A 17,182-nucleotide genomic window follows, 5' to 3' on the forward strand; every position below is an offset into this window, starting at 1 on the left:
AGAGTCATGAAGGGCAAATTTACCATAAAAAACATGATTCTTAGGTGAAATAGGGAAGGGGATTAAGAAGGACAAATTTCCAGTTATAAAATAAATAAGTTATGGGGATGTAATGTATAGCATAGGAAATATATATATATATATATAATAGCAATGTTATAATAAGTATATGGTGACAGATGGTAATTAGACTTATTGTGGTGATCATTTCACAAGGTATCAAAATATCAAATCACTATGATGTACACCTGAAACTAATGGGATATTACAGTCACTTATACATAACAAAATACATGGTTCAAAGTAGTGATCGGAGAAAAATAAACTGCTTCAAGTTTATATTCCATGGACTTGAGCCTGCTCAATAATAGCTAATCCTTATAAAAATCTTTACCATGGGCCAAGTATTCTGCTAAGCATTTCACAAAAAGTCACATAGATCTACCAGGTGAGAACTATTATTATCATCCCATTTTACAGAGGAAGAAACTGAGGCACAAAGAAGTTGAATAATTTGCCCAAGGACATAACTAGAGCTGGCATTTGAAAGCAGCAATCTGGCTCCCAGGTCTATGGTTTTAGCCACTAAACTACACTGCCTTGCCAACTATCCACTTTCATATGGTATTCTATTCTGGTGTGGTTTTCCCTCTTGGGTCTTTTGAGGCTGACATTTCTGTTCTTTCTACACTGTTTGTGGTTAAACTTAGTGCCTGGAGGATAGGGATAGAGGCTTTAATAGTTTCAAATGAAGTACTGGACTCACATTTCTAAAATGACATTTTCCCAAATGGCATGAACTTTAAATGAAAACATATAAGATCTGACAGACTGATTTAAGCTCTGATCAGGGCCAAGGAACAACTAATGCTCACCCCTTCCTACAAACACTAGAAATTTACACATTGATTTCTTTTTTTTTTTTATGTTTATTTATTTTTGAGAGAGAAAGGCAGAGAGATAGAGAATCCCAAGCAGGCCCTGAGCTGTCAGCACAGAGCCTGACACAGGGCTCGAACTCACAAACTGTGAGATCATGATGTGAGGCAAAGTTGGATGCTTAATTGACCAAGCCACCAATGTGCCTCCATATTGATTTGATTCTTAAGCTTTTATCCTAGATATTTTTTAAATTAAAAAAAATTATTTATTTTTGAGAGAGAGAGAGAGAGAGCATGAGTGGGAGAGGGCAGAGAGAGAGGGAGACACAGAATCTGAAGCAGGCTCCAGGCTCTGAGCTGTTAGCACAGAGCCTGACACAGTTCTCATGAGCCATGAGATCATGATCTGAGCTGAAGTCTGATGCTTAACCAACTGAGCCACCCAGGCGCCTTCTCCTAGATCTTGATTGCATTATGAGGTCTAAGCCCAGTGGGCATTTTATACAAGCTTCTCCCTGCCCGCAAATGCAGTCCTTCACCAATAGAAATTGCTGTCGAGTTTTCTGCGTTTGGAAAAATTGCTGGGGTGTCAGAATGACCTGAGTGCAGTGGATGAAACTTATCCTGAGAGAACCAACTTCATGATCATATCTTCCTTGCTAGGTAAGTATCATCATAAATGCTTTTTGACAATGATTAGAAGGCTTATTTGGTCTTCCACTCCTGTCCCACATGTATCCAGGATAAAAATGTCTTACATCTTGATGACCACTTCTTTTTTTACTATTGAGACTCATAATGAGTAGCACACATGGGCTCTGTAGTGGGACACTTAGAGGTATCTAATAGAAACTTTGACTCAATCTGTCTTAAATGCAAGGAAAAGACAGTTTAATTAAATAACTAGGTGTTACCATCAAGAACCCAGGTTTTTTTTGTTTTTTTTTTGTTTTTTTTTCCTGTGTAATTTTGTAATTTTCAACTTTGCCTTAGGTAGGGCACAGGCTTTGACCTAAGGATGGGTTTCCCTCCAGTCACAAAATGGATGCCAGTCACAACTTGGGTATTTGCTTCCTTGTTCATCCAGAAGGATGGAAGGGAAAACCTCTCCTTCAATTCATAGGATGTTAAGTCCTTTCCTTTAGTCTAAATGGGCCTGAGTCATTGATTAAGATTAATAAGCACCCACCACCTTGGAAGTGGGGATACCTGAACACTGTGGGGGTTCTATCAGAAGGAGGATGGAGAGAATAGATGCTGGAGAGCCTCTGAAGCTATTGCTTTATCTGGGAAAAGGTGACCTAAGAGAAAACATTTCAGAGAATCATGAGCCTCAGAGATAATGTATGTAGGGTTGCCAGATTTAGCAAATAGAAATATAGGATTCCAAGTTAAATTTGAATTTCAGATAAAAAGCAATTTTTTTTTTTAGCATAGCATAAGTATGTGCACCTCTTTCTACAAACATTACACATTTACACTCTGATTTGGTGCTTAAGCTTTTCTCCCAGATCCTGATTTCATTATGAGCTCTGGGCCCAGAGGGGCAATTTCAAAAATGCTTTTTTGGACAATGATTAGAAAGCTTATTTAGACTTCAACCCTTATTCCACATGTATCCACGATAAAAATACATCGTTACCCTAAAAAATTACTTGTTGCTTATCTAAAATTCAAATTTAACAGGCCTCCTGTATTTTATCTGGCAACTCTAAATGTATGTAAAATTCTTGGCCCATAGCAGGCATTCATTCAGTGGTTAAGTATTAGTGTTCTTTCTACATAAGCAAGGAGCTCAGTTAAATGGCGGCATGGCACTTTTTAACTCTTACTGACCTAGAAAATATATGCTTTTGATCAAAATTGCAATTAACTGAACCGGATGTGATTCTAAGAAACCCTTCGCCAACTCCTCAAAACCAGATCAGCGCAAATGTCCCTAAGTGAAAGGTCATGCTTAAATACTTGGGATGGCACATTATAAAGCTCTTAATATTACTACCTAAAACGAAATTGGACCTCTACCAATGAATACTCGGTTATTGGTTTTCCTCATTTTATACAGATGAACCACTCTTCATTTGATCCAGAAGGAATTGTGCTGCAATTCCTGGCACAAAGGCACTAACACTCAGGGATGAAAATGCCATGATTGGCCCAGGAATTCTAGCTCCACACGGTGAAGTTTGAGGTCACAGCACTGTTCCTTTGCATCTGGAAGAGGCAGGAAACTACAAACTCTGCTGTTGCCTCTGACTCCATTTTCCCTCACTGCCAATTCACTGTTCCTACCTGAAAAATTTTCTAATATGCTTCTTGAAAAGCTGAAGAGAAAGCAGGCACCTTCATTTCCTCATCAAATATTCACCATGTTATGAAAAAGAAAACCCTAGTGGCTTGGCACCAAGTGGTCAAAGCCAGCATATTGTTACATATTGTTACCAGATTCACGACAGGAATAGATTAAGTGGATTTAATCCAAGATATCTAGTTCCCATCACTGTACAGTACTGCTTATTTCTAATTTGGTAGCTGCTATGACCTCATACACTTATTTTCCATGCGTTCCCTAAAAACCAGAAAAAAACCCCGCATGTTTCCTTTTTGCTTTAAGTGGAAATTATTATGCAGCTTTCCATAGATTTGTCCACAATGCCTTTAAATAAGATTATTATTTTTCTTAATTTTCAAAAAGTGGCTTTTGGAAATGTATCTCCTTCCATTTCATCACCTCTTCATCCTCATTGGAAACCTGATCATTGGTAGGTATTTAGAGCTTTACATTTCTACTGGTGGAGGGATGACTTCATTGCCGGCTGGGGAATCTTGTGTGGCGGAGCATAGGACCAAAGCAGAGCTGTGGGTTGATGCCGCGGCTGGCACTGCTGCAACAGCCGTTTGCATGCATCCAGCTGCTGTGTAAGGAATTCTCAGGCTACGAGTTCTTTGCTCTTAATTCACCCAAGGGATCGCAGGCTGATGGATGAGTGTACGTGTGAATGTGTGCATATGTGCGTGTGTGTGTGCACACACAGCTGCAACAGTTGGGCAGCAGCTGCAATAGACTTCGATACCATTTTTATCAAAGACAGAGATAAACCGTCCTCTATCCTTTATTTCTAAGCAGTGCCTCGACTGCCTCCCCAAACGTGTTCTCTCCCTCTTCCACGACCCCTCAACCCTCCGCACGTGTCCCTCTGGAGTGAGGCCAGGCTAGCTGAGCTGCAGGCAGGATTCCCCCTTTTTTCCGCAGTGAGAGGCGGATTCCCGGGCCTCTACCGCCCTCCACCCCGTCAGCCGCCTGTTTCTTAGTCACGATCTTCCCCGCCCCTCCCCCTCCCCCCACCAGGCTACCCCTGACACCCTCCCCCTGAACGCTCGATGCTCGAGCCCCGCCCCTCCCAGACACCCAGCCCAGGTTGCTAGGGCCTGGCTGGGCAACCAAACCTGGCCCGCGAGGAGGTGCGGCGCGCGCGTGCGCGCGCAGGCGAGCTTATACAAGGAACCAGCCGTCTTCGGCTTCTGGGGTCCGAGCACGAGCGGCGCGGGCGGGGCGCGCGGGCCCGAGCTCGAGGACGAGCGCTTCCTCCGCATTGGTTTCTATCAGAAGTGGGCGGGGAAAAGGCGGGACCTGGCGGAGCCCTTGAAGCTTGTTCATTGGCCCGAACGGGACGGTCGGGGCGGGCCAGTTAGCAAATTAGGCTGCGCGTTCGCCTCTGCGAGAGGGCGGGGCCGGAGGTTTCCATTAGTTGTCCCTGCCACTGGGAAAGGTAAAGCGGCGACGGCGGCCTCAGGAGCTGTGGGGTCCCCGGCTGGAGGTGGGGGACTCGGCGGGGTGAGTAGTTGTGCCGCCACCCGCCCGTCAGGCCTTCCTGTTCCCACGTCGGCTCCGCGCCCCCCAGCTTCTCCTGAGAGAGGGGACCCACCCGGTCCCCCCGGGCAGACGTGAGAAGGGGCGGCGGCGCGGGTCCCCCCAGAACTGGGCGACGCGGCGAGGGCGCCCCAGCCTGGAGTGGCCCCTCCTCAGCGCCCCATTGCGCCACTGGAAGGGCTTCCCCGGCGAGGGGTTGGGACTGTATTTTGGGAGGTGGGGAGACGCGAGGATGTGAGGTGGGGCGGCGGGTCGAGGCCGCCCGGCGGGCTCCCCTCAGCAGCGGGTCTGCGGCGTCCCCGCCCCGCCGCCCCCGCGGCGCGAGCTCCCCCGGGCTTGCGGCGAGGGAAGCCCCTTCCCGCCGGCGCCGAGGAGGAGCCTGTGCGCTGGAGCCCCCAGCCCGAGTTCCGAGGAAGTCGGGGACCCGCCGGGGGCTGCGAGCCGGGCCCTGCTGACTGACCTTGGCTGCCCGCGACGGTGGGCGAGTGACCCACCGCCTGCCCCGCAGCTCTTCCAGCTTCCTCCCAACAAGTTTCGGGCGTTGCTGTGAACTTCACCACTGGCATAGTGGGGAGAAGCAGAAATTGGCCCCTTCCCAGACCTTCGTACCCTTTGGACCCTCATAGAAATTAAATCCTAGGGTTTGGAACCATTTCCAAACGAACAGGTCCTGCTCGCAGTGACACGTTTTATGCCCACGTTGGGGGAAAAAAATAACCTGAACATATTTCTGTGTAAAGGCAGATCTTCCTTGAGGTTTTTTTTTTTTTTTTTTTTTTTTTTTTTACTTCTTCTTCTTCGCTTCACTTGAGTGTTAAAGCACAGATGCTTGAAGAAGAAAAGCCTGACCTTAGTATTTCCACCGTGAGATTAGACGGATGCTGTGATATTTAAGTAGTTGCAGATCAGTGTTCTGTTAACACAATCTATTTTAACTGGCTGAAATTTAGGCTGATTTTAGAAAGTATTGGAGACACAGAATAATTTCTTCCCGTGAATCTGAATTAGGTTTGTTTGGACGTAATGCTTATGTAGTTAATGTAAAAGATTATACAAATTAATTTGAGAGCATCTGACTGAAACAAGACATAAATATGTATAGAATAGGATTATCGTTTTAGGTAACGTTTCCAGCTTTTTCCTTTCTCGCTGTAGGGTTACAAAAAAGGCATCTTTACAGAGGCGATTTGGATTTATATGTGAATGACGTTTAGATGTAAATTTGTTTTTAATTTAAGTGTTATAAAATGTGAAGAACCCGTGTTTCCTTGTTCCTGTATGTTTAGCGTTGGGGGGGGGGGGTTAGTATAATCTATTTAACAATCCATTTAGGGTTCATTAATAATCATTTTTTAAAAAAGCTGTGCCTCTTTTTGAGAACATGGTACTTGAATACCTTAGCAATTCTTTTAATTTCTTTATTACAAGTACTATTTTAGGTTTGAGCATTTTTGGCATTGACCCTGGAACAGGAGTAAGGAAGCCTGCAGCAGTATTACCAGTTTGACACCACCAGTGGGTGTTTCTGTTGACAAATGCAGAGAAGAGAACATTTGGGAAGGAAATCTTTTTTTGGGGGGGGGGTTAGGGGGATGGGGGGGGGGAAGGAGCCAGAAGAAAGAAGCTGCAGAACTAAAGCTGCTAGCACAGAGTATGCTGAGCATTTCACAAGAACAAGGAAACCTAATTAGGATGAAGAAAACATTCAGTTTGGCTGTATTAAATAATAGAATTCCAGAAGAGGAAAGCTAAATAAAGTTAATCATCCCAAGAGTGTTAAATAATCTACCATTTCAGAGGAGTTGGGAGGGTCTTCAACTGGAGTGTCAAATCTTTTTAAATTGTCTTGTGTTTTAAACATAATGCAGTGATTAATTTGGTGTGTGTGTATACACACACACACACAGTTTTGTATTCTAGTTTGCTTATTTGTATGTTTCCTAAGCCTCATTTTTTTTGGAAACGAAACTCGATATATTAAAAAAACATTAGAAATAAACATTCTTTCTCCAGAGAATATTTCTTTTCTCCTGCTCAGATTTATTATTTAGTCATGATTCAGGGGGCTTGTAGAAAGGTTTTTATCCCTTATCTCAGGTTTTTGATATTTTTACTTAATGTAAGTTCCCTGGACTAAATCTGCCATTATTTTCATTGTAATTTTCTTGTAGTCATTTAAATTGGAGTGTGGCATTTACTGTATTCCCTGAGGTTTTAAAAGAAAAGGCTCCCATTGAGGGAAATTGCAGGGCCATCTCGCATAGATGAGTAATAGAAGGTTGACTGATTGCGAATCAGATGTATTTGTTCCAAATATGCTGCATGGGGTTAAAGCAGTCATTTAATGAGAACCAGATTTTACATGGTATTTCTACTTTGAAGGTGCAGTATTGTTCCGTTAAGAACTGAAATACAGAGGTGGAGAAATTCCTTCAACTATGCTTTTACCCCCCCAGCTTTGCTTCACCACCGTGTCCAAGAATCTGTGAGAGACTCTCTTCCCACAATAGTTGCATTGTTGGAAATGACAGTGGCTTCTGTTGGAGAAATGTAACCTTTTATTATGATTTGCGTTTCACTTTACTTTGTGATAGAAAATTCAGCTATATCTAAGAATATGGCTGTAGGAAGTTTGTAAGGAAGTGAACCAAACAAAATAAGCCACCTTCAGCGTGTCTGTTAAAAGTTCACCTTTTTTCCCCTTCCACTTTGATAACTTTGGTGGGTATCTCTTTTATTTCTTCCAGATATTAGATGGCACACTAGCATAGTACTTTATTTTTGGCAGTAAGTGTGGGCATAAGACTTTTTCATTTAATAAATTGATACCAAATAATAAGGCATTTAGAACAAATGAATCCACCCACATACTCCCAGACCCAAAATGTAAGGGAAATCTTTCAGGTAACCCTTAACTTTGGTACAAGAATAGCAGATTTTTAAGTATTCAGTTGCTTTCTAAGTAGAAAAGGCTGTTTACTCAGAATTTGATGGTTTTAGATTCCGAAGGTGGTTTTTTGTTTGTTTTTGTTTGCAACATCAAATTCCTTGGTAGAGGAGGAGATAGAATCTCAAAGGTTCTTTATCTTCTGATGTTGTCAATTGGGTCACATATTTCAACCTAGGAAAATACTGCAATTAAAAGACTAAATTTAAGCTTTTTTGTTTGGAAGGATTTCCAATTTACTTTCTATCTTAAATTCAACATTAGAGATCTTTTGTTGAAAATACATCACTTTTGTGTTTGGATTTAAATTCTTGATAGTTTCTAGAATGTTTCCTTCATATCGAGCAGCACATGGATGGCTGGGTTACTCATAGGTTTGGCCTCATTTCTCATTCAAGTTTGTACATTGACTTCATAGTACTGAGACATGACCTTGGGTGCAATTCTGTCAGTGGGTATGAAAGCTGAGAGTGAGGACTTTCTACCTAAAAAGGCTGATAACATTTAGAAAATTAAGATTTGGGAATTAAGAGAAAATTACTTATTAGAATAAAAGGACCTAGCCCATTTAAGTCTTTGAAATTGGTTGTCAACATTTTGAATTAAGTTCTCAGAAACATTTGTGTTCAAGACAGTTCTAATTAAGGTCAGGTTTCGGGAGTGGTCTCTCTTTTGGGCAGTCTTTATCATAAACTATAATATGCTACTTACTGAGCCTTACTGAATACCAGATATTTGGTACTGAATACCAAAAAATTCATTTGCATGGATAGATGCAAAGTGTGTTCTCACAACACTTCTCTGAGGTAGATGTTTGTCTTATTTCTCAGCACATTTCATCAAATGGGCTCAGAGAGAGAAAATAGTTTGCCCAGATTACCCAGCTAGTCAGCAGCTGAGGCAAAACTTCCATCCAAACCGGTCTGACTTGAAGCCGTGTTCTTCAAAACCATGCTCTCTGCTTCTCTTTAGGAATCTGACTGCCCAAACATATTTTGAGGTCCATCTGTAAAGTCACTCCCGGGGAGGTTCTAGTGGTAGCCTGGAGTTCACAGACTACACTGGTAAGGCTGCCTGACCTTTAGTCACATGGGAAGCTGGACTCAGATCCATCAGCACTGTTGGATAGGACAACTGCAAGTGCGGAGTTTTCTAACAGTCATTAGTTCGTAAATGAAGGTTGTACATGATTATTTACGCCCAAAATGAGGTAGTTTCTAATTAACTACTTAGTGTTTCATGTTTCTGCATGTTCGACTGTTAACTTTTGACTGACTTTGATTAAATTTGCTACACTAATAAAGGAGATGAAGATATTCCTTGAATTCAATTTTGTGGTTTCGATGCCCTCTAAATGCAGCCATTACAATTCGCAGATGGGTATCTCTTCTGTAATTGTAATGACTTAAGTGAAATAAAACCTGGAGGTGATTGAAGTCCACAGAGGTATGTTATTGTTGCTTCTTAATACATAGAAGTTGGACTCTGACAAAAATGTTTCTACTTGAAAGTAGAATTTTCTTCTACTTACAGCCTTTTGTGAGTGTGCGTGTGTCCCATCGTTCAGAGAGCTGAACAGTTGCTTAGCCGAAGGAGTGCTCAGAGGTCCAGGTTAGAGAGGAAAATGACTTAATGTTTTATTCCATAATTGATGAGGATCACTTTTGTCACTTGTTAAGTTAGAACAGTCTAAATATTGTAGAAACTCAGGGCTAGAAATCATCTTGGCCAAAGCAGGACAGTTGTTCTATGAAGATGCGACCTATACATAAATTCTTCTGGATTTATTTCTTTACCAAGTGCAGGTTTTCAGTATTCATTTTAAACAGTATTATTGAGTTGTACTTTACATACTAGAAAATTTACCTGTTTAAGTGTACCATTCAATGATTTTTTTGGATAAATTTATGGAGTTGTGTAATCATCACGACAGTCCAATTTTAGAACATTTCCATCACTCTGAAAAGAATCCTCCTGCTAACATGCATTTTTAAAAATCTTATATACTTGCTTCCACCTAGATCCCTTTATCCTTAGACACTGATAAACAAAATGATGTAGATCTTAAAAGAGAGGTCTTTTAAAAATATCTTTTTACATATATTACAATTTCTTACTGCTTTTTGTATTTCAAAAACTTTTGCCTAGGGGCACTTGGCTGGTCCAATTGCTGGAGTGGTTGGTAGAGCATATGGCTCTTGATCTTGGGATCGTGAGTACAAGCCCCACGTTGGGTGTAGAGATTGCTTAAATAAGTGAGAACTTAAAAAGTTGTTGCCTTAAACATATAGCAGAATATAAAGGCAATAGTGCAAATGATAGAAATTACCTTGTCTTTGTGGTTTTGATTTGATTTTGTTTTGATCTTCTTTAAACCAGCAGATAAAACATAATGTTCTTAGTGATATGTTGGAAAAGCAGGAATAAGAAATCAAGGTAGGAGTGCCTTGAGGGACTCAGTCCATGGAGTGTGAGACTCCATCTCGGGATCGTGAGTTCAAACCCCAAGTTGGGCATATAGATTTCATAAACAAACAAATCAAGGTAAAAGTAATATAATTGTTGGGCAAGAAAAAAAAACCCTTTAAAATTTAAGACCATGGGTAAAATAATTGGTTTTCTTGATTTTAAGCCAATAACATTGTGCATTTTAGTGTTTGAGCTCTAATGCCCCTTGAGAAATTCATGCCAACAGTGCCCATCTAGCAGGCTTCATTAAATTCAGGTATTCAAACACATTGTCTCCTTTTCTGTGTTTTTTTCAGACTGGATTGTTGTGGGATTTAGAAATTTACCCTGCAAGGTACTGTAGCTACAGCTGTTTTCCTGCCTGCATCATTTTCTTTTTAGTTACCCTTAAGGGTGGGGTGTGGGAGTAAAGCTACCTTGGGAATGAGTTGTACAGTGTAGGCTGATCTCCATGCTCCCAGTTGCTCTGCTTTGCTCAATGTATTACATGTGTAGATGGACATTGCAGATAGGATAACTTAAGGTTGTTATTTTTTGGGTATACGTAATAGAAGAATGCACTGGTTTAGTTGGAAGTGAAGTGTTTTGGAAACTGTGTCTAACTTTCATTGCTTTTAGATGAATGTTTCTGTATAGAAAGTGACCCTTACAAGTGCCACACAGGTAAATCAATAACTCCTTGTGTGGTAGATTGTGTCTGGATTTTTAATAACAGATTGGACACAGCACTGCTCTGATAATAATAATTTACTGTAAATTCAATCATAACTGGTTTGAAATAGGCTTACTTTTTTTTAAAACTGTTTCACAGCTATGGCTGTACGATTCTGTTGTTACTCTGTATCCTTTGTAAGAGAAAGGCCTAATATCAAGTTGTAACATACGAAGTGCTTTCTAACACTGTAACCTTTTTGATTTAGAGGGAAATTTTGATTTTGAAAGTAACAACTTTGATTTCTGGAAGTGAACAAAACATGGATGAATATTTTTAAAGAGTCTTTTTGTAAATTGCAATTTTATTTATTTTTTTAAAGTTTATTTATTTACATAATTACTACACCCAACATGGGGCTCAGGCTCACAATCCCAAGATCAAGAGTTGCATGCTCTTCCAACTGACCCAGCTGGGCACCCCCAGGTAAGTATTTAGATTTCCGTTTTAGATTTTGTATTATGCCCAAAGATTAGGTTCTTGGCAGTGTAAGATCATATTGTAATAAACAGATTAAACACACTCACATATTCAGTTGTGGAAGATATGGCAGATAAAAAAATGGTGATAAAGTAATAGTTGAAGCACAACTTACTGACTTGGCTTTGCCCAATTACCCTGATATTGGCTAAGTAGAAACTAGTTTCCTGATGAATAGAATTTTTCAGATATTACAAAAGTTGTTTGAGGTGTGACATATCCTAGAATTTATCCACACACCCCACCTGGTTTGTTAGCCTCTCATAGAATGTATTAACTTTAGGGGCACCTGGGTGTCTCAGTTGGTTAAGTGTCCGACTTCGGCTCAGGGCATGATCTCACGGTTCGTGGGTTCGAGCCCCGTGTTGGGCTATGTGCTGACAGCTAGCTCAGAGCCTGGAGCCTATTTTGCATCCTGTATCTTCCTCTCTCTCTGACCCTCCTCTGCTCACTCTCTCTGTCTCTCAGAAATAAGTAAAAACATTAAAAAAAAGAGAATGTATTAACTAATTACTAGTACTGTAATTTTTTTAAAAAAAGTAAGCTCTGTGCCCAATGTGGGGCTTGAACTCACACCTCTGAGATCAGGAGTTGCATACTCTACCTTTGAGTCAGCTAGGCATCCTACTGTTACTGTAATTGTTATTAGTAATATTATTACTAAAATTTAAGTTTAGTGATTGTAGACAAAAATGAAGTTCTATTTTAATTGTTAATAATTGAAAATAGCTGAGGTAGACAAAATCTAATTTTGTGAAAATTGGTGTTTCCTACTTTACCAATTCTTTCTTTTTTTTTTTTTAAGTTTTATTTATTTGAGAGAAAAACAGAGACAGTGCCAGTGGTGGGGGCGGGGTGTAGAGAGAGGGAGAGAAAGTCCCAAGCAGGCTCAGTGCCACCAGCACAGAGCCTGGGGCGGGGCTCAAACTCATGGAACCATGAGATCATGACCTGAGCTGAAACCAAGAGTCAGACGTTTAACCAACTGAGCTGCACAAGGACCCCTCAATTATTTCTTTCTAAAATAACCCTGTCCTACATCCTGTGAATCTATCCTTCATTAGCAACTACTTATTGAGTGTCTACTGTGTACTAAACTATGATGGAAGCTGGATGGGGTGGTAGATAAAAGGTAAGGAGGCCTTGCCCTTAAAGAATTTACAGTTTTGAGTTGGAGTCAGAGGTGAAGTATAAGGTACTATGGGATTATGTAACTGGGTAGGGATTGGGATCTGTCCTGTGGGGAGCAGGCAGGAAGGCCACACTGAAGAGTTGACATTTAGTGAGACCTGAAGGGTGAGAAAGACATGGTCTAGTAGGGGAAATAACTTTTCTTGGCAGAGGGTACAAATGCTCTCCGGCAGGGAGTGAGAGAGAGAGAGACAGAGACAGAGACACAGAGAGAGAGACAGGCTTCTGAAAAACATATTAAAAAACAGAGAGAAATCCACAATGGCTGGAAAGTAGAGAAGCAGGTGATGAAACAGAGGCAGGAGCCAGGTCCTGAAGAGGCTTAGTAGGCTGTCTCCTGGACTTTTGAGCTTGTCCTAAGTCTCCTGGGAAGCTATTGAAGCTTTTAAACAGGGGTGTAACATGAAATGAAATGCTTCCCCCCCCCCCCCCGGCCAAATAAAACCCCAAAACAAAACTCAAGAGTTTTAGCTCAATGGAACCTTGATACATTACCAAAAAGGTCATAATCTGTGCAAGGTAAAATATTCTTCCCTTATCTCAGTAAAAATTTTGCATTTGCTTCATTGTCACCTGTGATACTCTTTTCATTGTTTTTGTAGAAATTACCTTTAATTTTTTAAAAGTTCCTTTTATCCTTCACCATTCTGTTAACCTGTTAACCTTATACAGGAATGTCATTTCTATTTATAACAGTTAAAATTTTTTCTAATAGTGTTCCTTTCTTCCATAATTAAACTTAAAATTTCTCATTGCCCCCTTAATCTGCTCAAGGTATTTAATGTTTTAATGAAGCGATTCATTACATATCAGCATTAAATTTGCTTTATTGTTTAAAGTTTTTTTAAACATTTATTTATTTTTGAGAGACAGAGACAGCATGAGCAGGAGAGGGGCAGAGAGAGAGGGAGACACAGAATCTGAAGCAGGCTCCAGGCTCTGAGCTGTCAGCACAGAGCTCAATGCGAGGCTGAACCCACGAACTATGAGATCATGACCTGAGCCAAAGCTGGATGCTTAACTGACTGAGCCACCCAGGCACCCCTATTCTTTTTTTTTTTTTTCCCTTAAATACAATGTCTTAGGTTTAGTTTAATATTTTTCAGCATTTATGCTATTTCATATTTTATGAAATCTCATTTGGAGACCTGTAATGTTTTTAGAGGATTTTGTTACTCTTGTTTAGGAATATGAATCTTTGGTAGCGCCTGGGTGGCTCATTCGGTTAAGTGTGTAACTCTTGATTTCAGCTCAAGTCATAATTGTGAGATTGAGCCCTGCATTGTGTTCTGTGCTGACAGCTTGCAGCCTCCTTGGGAGCCTACCCCTCCCCTGCTCACTTGTGCTTCCCCCCGTTAAATAAATAAATAAACATTAAAAAAAAAATAGGAATCTTTGACCTAAGTACCATTTTTCAAACCTGTGTTCACATACTGTGACCTTTAAACTGGTTTCTGTTGAGCTTCTTATGTTCAAGTGAGCTTATGTGTATAAAAGTGCTACAAAGGTTTTATTTTACATATGCTGATTTCTTTCTCCTTCTGCAGTCATGTGTCCTTACATGCTCCCTTCTTTTTTGGAAATCATCAGCCATGCTAAATTTTTACTTGTCTTTATGACTAAATAATGCGCATTTATTTAGGTTTTCCTTGGTGTAAAGTCGGTAGTTTGTGCCTGCATAGAATGCTGTTGTGCACTTTTGCCATCCATATAGACAAAGAATAGCCAGAGCATCACTTCCTTCTTCAAGTATTTCCTTTGAAATTAATTAGCTCACTTTGGCCTTGAGTTCTTAGGCTTTTCTGAACTATTCTATATCTGCTCTGTGTTTTTTCCTTTAATCATTTTTTTTCCTGGTGCTGATAACTTGAAGTTAACAATGGGTTTTGCGTTGCTTTCTTTGCTTCCTGTTCAGCCCAGGACATTTATTTTAGAGTTGCCTCATTTTAGATTTTAGAGTTTGAAAGTGATGTTTTTGTGTTAGCGGTTTCTCTAGCTTTTAAAGTGACTGTCCTTGATTTGGAATTGTGCTTTTGAGTCTGTCCTTCTGCCCAGAGTTGGTAAAGGAAGGCCATATTTGTCTTTGGCTGACTTTCTGAATAGGGTGATGATTTGGATATCTTGGTGTCAGCATCATGGTGGTGATGCAGATACAAAGCCAAGCTGTGGTGTTGTGCTCTTACGGAGTTTGTAGTCCAGCAGAAGAGGCAGAAAGCCACCACTAAAGTGCAGGATTATATGCATGTTTAGATGAAAATACAGGGTGCTGGTACTCTAGGCGAGAAGAGGTGCACTTAATGCAGTCTTAAGGGGACTGGGAAAGGCAGTGATTCCTGAGTGTTTGTGAAGAATCTTAAAGGAGGACCAGAATGTCAGGTGAAGGGAAGGGGTTTTCCAGGAGTGTTCAAAGACATGGGTCTAGGGACAAGCATATAAAATTGGGAGAATAGCAAGAAGTAACATGGATTTATATATTGGATGCTTGCTTTGATGCTTTTACTTCAGCTACATTCCAAGATCTTGATTTCTTTATAGCTGCCTTTTGGCTTTTTCTCTGTCCATTTTCACTTTTTTTAAAATAATTTTATTTATTTCTAGGAGAGAGAGAGAGAGAGACAGAGTGAGCAGGGAGGGTCAGAGAGAGAGGGAGATACAGATTCTGAAATAGGCTCCAGGCTCTGAGCTGGCAGTCAGCACAGAGCCCGACGCGGGGCTTGAACCCACGAACCGCGAGATCATGACCTAAGTGAAAGTCAGACGCTTAACCGACTAAGCCACCCAGGCGCCCCCCATTTTCACTTTTACATAGGAAAATATTATGTATATATAGGAAATACTGAAAGTAGGGATTTGAATGGGGGTAGACCTTTGGTAAAATGGATAAGCAGATGGTATTGGTTTTCACTGTAAGCTCCTGGAGGCATGGTGTTGACTTTTTTTTTTTTTTTAAATTTTTAGAGAGAGAGAGAGATGACGTGAGCAGGGGAGAGGGGCAGAGAGGGAGAGAGCGAGAGAGAAAGAGAATCTTAAGCAAGCCCCATAGTCAGCTTAGAGCCCATCTTGGGACCTGATCCCATGATCCTGGGATTATGACCCGAGCCCAAATTCAAGAGTTGGACACTTAACTGACTGAGCCACCCAGGTGCTCCTGTTGACTATTGTAGCCTTACCATCTAGTGCATTGCCTGGCACATAGGAAATGCTCAATAAATACTTTTTTTTTTTTTTTTTAATGAAAGTTACCTCTTTTCTGCCCCTCTTCCCTATGTCCTCATGTCAGTGCTTCGTTCCTTGTCTAGCAGCTTCTCTTCTCTGTCAGCTACCTATCTTGTGGCTCTTTCTCTCTGCTTGCCCAGTAGACATGCTTGTCCTGTGTCTAGTCACTGGTGTTGGACATAACTGTATTATAATTGGATCCACATTGTTATATAACTAGGTGCTGATGGCTCTCTGTAGGGCCCCTGAAACTTTTCTACTCATCTGGCAGGTGAGGTGGAGGCCAAAGTTGGCAACCAGAAGAGTGACATTTCTTTTGAGTTTTTTTGTGATTTATTGCATGAAATCATTGAAATCCTAAGTTCTGTTCCATAATAAACTCGTATGTGTGTGCAAATGTGTGCTTGTACATATCTGTGTTGTATATTCCTTACCATCAAGCAAAACTGACATTCTGCAAAGATGTTTGATTATTTATCATATGGCTTCCACACCTCCAGACTACTGCTCATGTCTCTCAGATTGGGAGGCTGGTTTTTTTGTTTTTTTGTTTGTTTGTTTTTTTTTTTTTTTAATTTCTAGGAGAGAGAGAGAGAGACAGCGTGAACAGGGGAGGGTCAGAGAGAGAGGGAGTCACAGACTGAAACAGGCTCCAGGCTCTGAGCTGGCAGTCAGCACAGAGCCCGACGCGGGGCCCGAACCCACGAACCGCGAGATCATGACCTAAGCGAAAGTCAGATGCTTAACCGACTAAGCCACCCAGGTGCCCCTGTTTGTTTTTTTTTTAAAGTAATCTCTCTGCCCAACATGGATCTTGAACTTACCACCCTGAGACCCCAAGATCAAGACTGGCACACTCTATGGCTAAAATGAGCAAATCAGAGAACTCTAGATGCTGGCGAGGATGTGGAGAAACGGGCCCCCTCCTACACTGTTGGTAGGAATGTAAACTGGTGCAGCCCCTCTGGAAAACAATGTGGAGGTTCCTCAAAAGGTTAACAATAGAACTCCTCTATGACCCAGCAATAGCACTGCTAGGAATTTACCCAAGGGATACAGGAATGCTGATGCATAGGAGGAGCACATGGACCCCAATGTTCATAGCAGCACTCTCAACAAGAGCCAAAACATGGAAAGAGCCTAAGTGTCCATCAACGGACGAATGGATCAAGAAGATGTGGTTTATCTATACCATGGAATACTCCATGGCAATGAGAAAGAATGACATCTGGCCATGTGTAGCAACATGGATGGACCTTGAGGGTGTTACGCTGAGTGAAATAAGTCAGGGAGAGAAGGACAGATATCATATGTTTGCATGTATAGGAGGATTAGGAGGAACTTAACAGAGGACCGTGGGGGAGAAGAAGGGGGGAAACAGTGGGGAAGAGGGAGAGAGGCAAACCATGAGAGAC

At 41.3% G+C, this 17,182-nt stretch overlaps 1 protein-coding gene and 1 pseudogene across 3 annotated transcripts in view; one reads left to right on the forward strand and one right to left on the reverse strand.

The window, feature by feature from the left end:
* Positions 1–1,397: 1,397 nt before the first annotated feature.
* On the reverse strand, positions 1,398–1,552 carry LOC120241974 (annotated as a pseudogene).
* Positions 1,553–4,644: 3,092 nt separating this feature from the next.
* Positions 4,645–17,182, forward strand: part of CDKL5 (cyclin dependent kinase like 5) — a 213,767-nt gene continuing 201,229 nt past the window's right edge. For 2 of the 3 annotated variants that reach the window (XM_039247375.1, XM_039247367.1), the window contains exon 1: positions 4,645–4,716. The gene's annotated coding sequence lies outside the window, so the exon portion shown is untranslated. Of the gene's footprint in view, positions 4,717–11,259; positions 11,307–17,182 lie in introns of those variants that run through there. The other variant, XM_039247370.1, reaches the window with a different exon arrangement.

Source organism: Hyaena hyaena, unplaced genomic scaffold (assembly GCF_003009895.1).
Source record: "Hyaena hyaena isolate Hyena2069 unplaced genomic scaffold, ASM300989v1 scaffold_295, whole genome shotgun sequence".
NCBI lineage: Eukaryota > Metazoa > Chordata > Mammalia > Carnivora > Hyaenidae > Hyaena > Hyaena hyaena.